The sequence below is a fragment of the Cherax quadricarinatus genome, chromosome 21 (genome assembly GCF_038502225.1).
Source record: "Cherax quadricarinatus isolate ZL_2023a chromosome 21, ASM3850222v1, whole genome shotgun sequence".
Taxonomy (NCBI): Eukaryota; Metazoa; Arthropoda; class Malacostraca; order Decapoda; family Parastacidae; genus Cherax; species Cherax quadricarinatus.
The window spans coordinates 18,323,767-18,331,541 of NC_091312.1; the positions used below are offsets into that span (position 1 = coordinate 18,323,767).

The 7,775-nt window shown below is 39.0% G+C and overlaps 1 long non-coding RNA gene across 1 annotated transcript in view; it reads left to right on the top strand.

The window, feature by feature from the left end:
- LOC138853051 (uncharacterized) overlaps positions 1 to 6,802 on the top strand; it is a 53,959-nt gene extending 47,157 nt beyond the window's left edge. The window contains exons 2-3 of the long non-coding RNA XR_011392298.1: positions 3,966 to 4,008; positions 6,489 to 6,802. This is a non-coding gene — a long non-coding RNA (uncharacterized lncRNA). The remainder of the gene's footprint in view (positions 1 to 3,965; positions 4,009 to 6,488) is intronic.
- The last annotated feature ends 973 nt before the right edge of the window (positions 6,803 to 7,775 follow it).

Below are 7,775 nucleotides of genomic sequence, written 5' to 3' on the forward strand. Positions count from 1 at the left end.
GGTGTCTCATAATAACTAAACGAATAGATTAAGCTCTATTTTAAAGCTGCTGTTTACAGGGGGTATTTTTTTTATTGTAAATGCTACTGAGAGAAGTACAATGAAAACTGAATAACGTGATGTTCAGTTATTGATGGACTCTTTCAAGAGCACTATATACAATAGCTCTATAAGAGAGCTTACTGTAAAAATATTCTGTGAATGGTGTCGTGTAATAAAGAGAGAAATAAAGATATTCTGTGGGTGGTGCTCGCATGCTTTTCCCATCACGCTTCCAATACTACCACCCAACATTGCCACCCAACACTGCCACCCAACACTGCCACCCAACACTGCCACCCAACACTTGTGTCAATATCCTTATGACGAGCTTATGAATATATGATGAAGGAAGCTCCCCGGAATTCCTCTCACCACCGACTCGAGCGAAAAAATAAACATAATTAACTTTTATAACGTCGGTAAAAATCTGGAATTAAAAACGACGTTCAAATCCGCTCTCAGATTTTCCACGTAGCTTTCCAAATGTGGAATCCGGTGTGTGTATGTGTATGCGTACTCACCAGTTTGTATTTGAGGGGGTCGAGACTCAGCTACTGTGTGTGCTTGCTTATACTCTTAAGAGGCTTCCTTCCTTCCTAGATAATTTGGAAGAAGGCGCCTGGGTAACGGAAGGGACCGTCTCTCCAACGTTAAGAACAAAGGTTTTACTTATCGTTATTAAAATGAGGTACAACATACTTTGTGGTTAATCAGAATTTCAGCAAAAAAGAAAAAAAAAATGTTTCCCTAACATGCTCATCATACAAGACTATTTTGCTGTAAACTCACACGGCGCAAAATAGATGCGTCCCACTTTCGTCAGGTATGTTGCGAGCATTTTCGTTTTAAACTAAGATGTCAGTAAGAGGATTAAATTTATATTCGTTGGACTTTCATCTTTTTTTCTTTTTATGTGAGGTGTTTAACATACTCTCACAGCTTTTCTGTTTATGTGGCTCGTTTAACGACCGCGGGTCGTACAACGATACAAGAGAGAGGAACGATTATCCTTCCACTAATGTTACGCAAGACACCACTCTTGCAGCCAGGTCAACTTCGACTAGAGCAAATAAAATATGTACTACGAGAGAGTAGCAGGAGAGAGAGAGAGACACAGAGAGAGAGAGAGAGAGAGAGAGAGAGAGAGAGAGAGAGAGAGAGAGAGAGAGAGAGAGAGAGAGAGAGAGAGAGAGAGAGAGAGAGAGAGAGACAGAGAGAGGGAGACAGAGAGAGAACTGATGGTGAGAAGGGGTTAATATTCCTGCATCATATTAAGGAAGAGGCAATTACTCCATCATTTTCATGTACCCCATGAAAATTTTCTGGAGGATCGAACTGCAATAATTTTCTAGGAGACACGTAATTTAAAAATCTTTGAAGACAAACAAAAGAAGGCTTTATTAATACGACTTTTCGCGCAGTGTCAGTTTTATCAGCATAATGCGGAAACAAACATTATATTATTATTATTATTATTATTATTATTATTATTATTATTATTATTATTATTATTATTGTTATTATTACTATTATTATTATTATTATCCTTACAGCCACAGGGCTCATACAGCGCTAGGGAAGCGGGAGGCAGTGTGGAGAGACATTCGTACAGTTCAAGATACTTATTAAAGAAATGCTGCACCACGAGTATCTTCTTCAGTGCTAACACCGAGAAATCTAAAAATGAAGTAATATAGAGTTTAGTGCTGAAAACTAAGTGACATGTAGCGAGAGGGTAGTAACAACTGTAGTAGTAGTAGTAGTAGCAGTTGTAGTAGTAGTAGTAGTAGTAATAGTAGTAGCAACAATAGTAGAACAGCAGTAATAGTAGTAGCAGTAGTGATAGTAGTAATAGCAGTGGTAGTAGTTGTAGTACTAGCAGTAGTAGTAACAGTAGTTTGAGAGGGACCTGCCAGCATAGTCAGTGCTCATCTATACATTGTTCTCAAGTAGTTATCACGTGACAACCGTTCCCAAAACTGCCAATATCCTGTTGGTCATGAGTTTGGATGTGCTGCTGTAACTACCAGACAGACTTCTGAGAAACTGGTAGTTACAGCAGCATATCCAAACTCATGACCAACAGGATATTGCTAACAAGATATTTTGTGCACAGAGAAGCTTTAATTCTGTTAATGAAATTTAAAAACTCGAGAAAATTAATTTCCTCCATTCAGATAATTCATGAAAATCTTTCCTAAATAAAGTTAACCCAATGTAAAAAAAAAATGAGAAGCACTGTATATTGGAATTGAGGCATATTGGAGATGTCGAATGCAGTGGAAGATGAATATCGGAGGTGACGGGTATCGTAGATGATTTAGGTTGGAAGTGACGTGTATCAGTAAACAAGCAAACATAAACACTGCATTTACTTGTGAAGGTGGCGAGCTGTGCATAACAGTGCTATGATAACATTGTTCATGTCCTCTGGAACAATTGTTTCATTGTGGGATTGTTTACATGTACATGCTTGATGGTGTGCTTTTGTGTACGTACATGTGTGCTGGCGTGTGTGTTTACGTACCTACATACGTGTATTTTTATGGACGAACCGTGTTTACAGATGTGTATTTACGTGCGTACCGATAAATATTTATGTACGTAAACATGCCTCAGTTTGCGGGCTCATGTATGTACATGCGTAGCTGTGTGTGTGCACGAGAGTGCCAACATGCTAATACAACCGAACACTTCCTGTCCTCCCCACTCTCCCCGCTGACAGAAACCTGAATAATGGACTGAAAGCTGAGGACTGGTCTGGGAGTTGTCCAAACATTTTCCACAATAGCCAAAAACAGAAACAAAATATATACATATAAAAAAAAAGGTTGCAATAACGATTCAGAAGACTGTCATCTGCAAATGAGAATTTGTCAACGCTCTCTGAATGATCCCTAGAGAGGGTTATATCATCTGAAAACACGCTAGGGTAGTTTTGATTCTATCGCCCTTCCCCCCGATCCTACTCTTTGATACGTCAAGAGACGTTTTGCCAGATAAAGGCTGAGTAAATGGTAAAACCTTGGACAAAGTTTGTGAGAACACCACCTGGTGCTTGTTCCATTAATGTTTCAGGGCATTTTTGAAGAAGCTCGTGCTGCAGCGCTCTCTGTGACAGAGAATTGAGAAAGAAGTTTCCTTTATAGAAAGTCCCGAATCTTTATAGGGAGATGACTAGGTATAATTAATTTTGCTGTGTTCGTTGCTTAGTCATTTAGGTTATAGTTTGACATACCCAGATGGATGGGTTATCAAGAGGGACTGAGATATGAAGAGACTTGGGAGTTTAACGGAGGACATAGATGCAAGTGGCGTTAAGGGGACGATAGTGAGGAGCCACACGTTGCAACACAAGCATTTATTGGATAACATTTCTTTCTAGGTAGATATTTATCAAGTGAAAAACCTAACCAATATATGACAGTTCTGCAGTCAGTCAGCCATTCTCTCTCTCTCTCCCTCTCTCTCTCTCTCTCTCTCTCTCTCTCTCTCTCTCTCTCTCTCTCTCTCTCTCTCTCTCTCTCTATCTATCTATCTATCTATCTATCCATCTATCTTTCCATCAAGGCCGAAGATGTCCAGTAATATTATTGTAGCATCATTTAGCAACTTTCACCGAGACTTTTTTTCACAGTCCCCGTTTTAACACAAGGTATATACACTCAGAGGTGTGCATCTCTCAGATATACACTTTACTCCTATTTTGGCGATTAAAGAATTCTTGCCTGGTGGTGCATAGATGAAATGCAACTTCAGTAACCGCGGTTCATGCTGTACCCCAATTGAATGGGAGTGCACACACTCCTCTGAACATACAAGGTGTGCACTGTATGTATGAAATGTTGTGGCTGCTGTACAGTCACAATATTTCACAACCTCAGGTTATATAGTGAACTTCAGATATTATTTAATATTTCCAGGTAACAAACTCTTGCTAGTCGCCGCCTCCTTTCTACAAAACAAGTGAGTATTCATAGTTTAATTGCCTTTCCAAATAATTTTTTGCCTTCAGACACGGCATATAAAACCGAGAAACGCACTGAATATCTCTTTTACCCAACATTGTTGCTGAATCTGGAATTTTAAGGGACATAATTGTTTTCAGAAGAATATGAGTCTTTTAGATGTCATGTTTTGTTCTTCAGCCTTCACTGTTCTGTATGCTGCATCTGGTTCATCTTGTGAGGACTGGGATGTGTAGTGGGGCATTTAAAGCTTTCCTGGTGGGGATTCTCTGTACTGACTCTGAAGAGCTCTCTCTCTCTTTGGACCTATTCTCCATGAAGTTGAGTGTGTTATTTGTTTAGACATCGGCATATATCTGATAATTTGGCTAGCACTAACATCTTTGATATCAGGGCCCAGGGGTTCACTGGGTTTTGCTTTACATGTTATTACTGTCATGGACGGTTTCTGAGATCAGTCTCTGCAGCCAGTAGCTGAGAACCCTGAAGAATGTGCTAGTGGCAAATGCAAATATGCAAAACTTTCAAAAATACATCGGTTTCACTGAACCTTAAATACTCCAACTTTTCCCCTATCATCCAACACTAACTCCAGCGCTTCCACTCTGTCACTACTAATTTCAGCCACATCATTTCCTCAGTACTATCGCCTTCAGTAATAATTCCATCACATTCACTCCATAAGTACTAACTCCAAACCCACCACTCCCTCAATACTAATTCTATCACCTCCACATCCTTAGTATACTGTTTCGACTCCCTGAGTGCTAACTCCAACACCACTACTCCCGCAGCACTAACTCCAATACCTCTACTCACAGTACTAACTCCAACATCCTTACTCCCTCAGCACTAACTCCTACACTTACATATCAGTACAAAACTCAAACACCCTCTCTCCCTTCTATACTAATCTCAATCTTCCCTCAAAACTTTCCTTTTTCAACGAGTCCAACATATTTTTCCTGCCACAGACTAGCATATCAGAAAGGAATATTTGGCATGAATAAAGCTGAGCAACATTCTCTCTCTTCCTCATCTCTCAACCCACGCAACACTTCCCCCTCACCCTTCATACCATGCGACACTTTCCCCTCACCTCTCAACCCATGTAACACTTCTCCCTCACCCCTCAACCTATGCAACACTTTCTCCTTACTCTTCAACCCATGCAACACTTTCCCCCACTCACCTCTCAGAGTTCATAGACGTTGTGACATTTAGGGGGTAAGAATAGATTACTATTCAAGCTCTTGACGGAAGAAGTTCAGTTGAGTTACAGCTGGTGTTGTTTTAACCCGCCTCATGGTGAGCGAAAATCACACGAAGCTCTTACCCACAGGACCACTCAATCCTACAAAGATCATGTACCCAGCAGAGCTAGGTGTTGTACCGTGATCCGAGGACATACGATGGTGTGGGTGACTCAGCTCATTTCATTCTACTAGCCTCTACAAACAGTATTTATCGTATTGTAACCAAGAACGAGTGGTACTTAATCAAAAACAACACTGCGATCAGCCGAGGGCTCGAACCCGTGTTGTTTTGGCCCACCTCATAGTGAGCGAAAATTACACGACGCTTTAACCCACAGGGCCACCCATTCCTACAAAGATTACGCACCCAGCAGAACTAGGTGTTGTACCGTGATCCGAGGACATACGATGGTGTGGGTGATTTTCACTCACCATGAGGCGGGCCAAAACAACACGGGTTCGAGCCCTTGGCTAGTCGCAGTGTTTTTATTAAATATATATATATATATATATATATATATATATATATATATATATATATATATATATATATATATATATATATATATATATATATATATATATGTCGTGCCGAATAGGCAGAACTTGCGATCTTGGCTTAAATAGCAACGCTCATCTTGCCATATAGGACAAGTGAAAATTTGTGTATGCAATAATTTCGCCAAAATCATTCTGAACCTAACAAGAAAAATATATTTCACTGTGTTTGTTTAGTATTAAATTACTGTAAACAAATCTAAAATATATTTAGTTGGGTTAGGCTAAAATAAATTGTTCTTGTTATAATAAGGTTAGGTAAGTTTTCTAAGATTCTTTTAGTGCAAAATTATAAATTTTTACATTAACATTAATGAAAAAAATATATCTTTAAACGTATAAGAAATTTTTTTAGAAAGGACTTAATTTTAAATGAGTTCTTGCTAATTGACCAGTTTTACATATTCGGCACGACATATATATATATATATATATATATATATATATATATATATATATATATATATATATATATATATATATATATATATGCACTTAGGCTGTTTCCCACATGAGAGAGAGAGAGAGAGAGAGAGAGAGAGAGAGAGAGAGAGAGAGAGAATAAAACATATATGTACATTTGTTAAACATTTTTAGTGAATTATTTTCTAACACTTTTGTTAATAAAAAATTATCACTTTAAATTTCTCGATGTTTACTTGAGGAAATGTTTCCTCGAACAGACGACGACGACGACGACGACGACGACGACGACGACGACGACGACGACGATATTAAGTAAAAAAGTTCAGCCGATAGCTGTGAAATAACGATAACTTAATAAATGACAACGTTACCCTTTTTCTCTTTATAAATATATTGAAGTGTGATTTGAAAAAGTCAGTGAACCAAGCCAGTCGTTGTTATTTATAGAGTTTTGGTTACATGTGCAAACTTGCTGATTATCTTCAATATCTTCTCCATGCACTGTCACCTAGCGTCAGGGGCGTCGTAAGGGGGGGGGGGGCGGGCCGCCCCGGGTGACACCATTTAGGGGGTGACACCATTTAGGGGGTGACACCATAGAGCCTCTAAAGAAGGTGACACTAATGCCCAAAACAGTGCTGCACCAACATAAGAGAAGAATCCTTCATTTCTATATAGCCTATTATATATTAACAAAGTACAAATAAGCCTATATAGGGAAAATCATTGATTCTGATGATGTGATAGATGATTTTGCTTTATTGACGGCAAGGAAATGTAAGATTAAATTCACTAAGATGTTACCTGTACTCAAGGTCAAATGTAAGATAAGATTCACTAAAATGTTACCTGTACTCAAGGTCAAATGTAAGATAAGATTCACTAAGATGTTACCTGTACTCAAGGTCAAATCAGAACAAGTGTTTCTCTAATATTGCAATTTTTTTCCTTTATTTTTCAATTTTTTTTTGTTTTGGCATTGTTGAAGATGAATAAATGTGGCAATCTATTCACTGTTACGCATGCAGTTACAAATTGTTCATCTAACACTGTGACAAACTCATCACATTAACACATTCAGTTACAAACTCCCCACTCGAAAACACAAGTGACCAACTCTCGTCACTAACCCACACAGTCACAAACTCTCCACTCTCACACGCAAGCAGTTTGCGAATGCTTAGGTAAGTATTGAAACTCTGGATTTCATTAATTGCTTGGCTTGCATCTTCTGAAGCTTCTCGTCCTGACTGAAAAATGAGTTTTCCTCATTCAGCAGTCTTCCTATATGTTCGAGGGCATGTGAGGCTTCTCTACGAGCCGACCTCCTCTCACCTAAGAGCTCAAATTCCGACATATGCGTTGCCTTCTCATCAAATACCTGCATGAGAAAACCATGCAGAATATTCTTCAGAGAATATAAGTGCACCCAACTACATGTCCTTCGAGGTACTGAAGGAATTTAATTTAGAAGCCTTCGTCACGCAGATATACGCTCTGGTGAGCACCCGCACGCCCCTTCCAG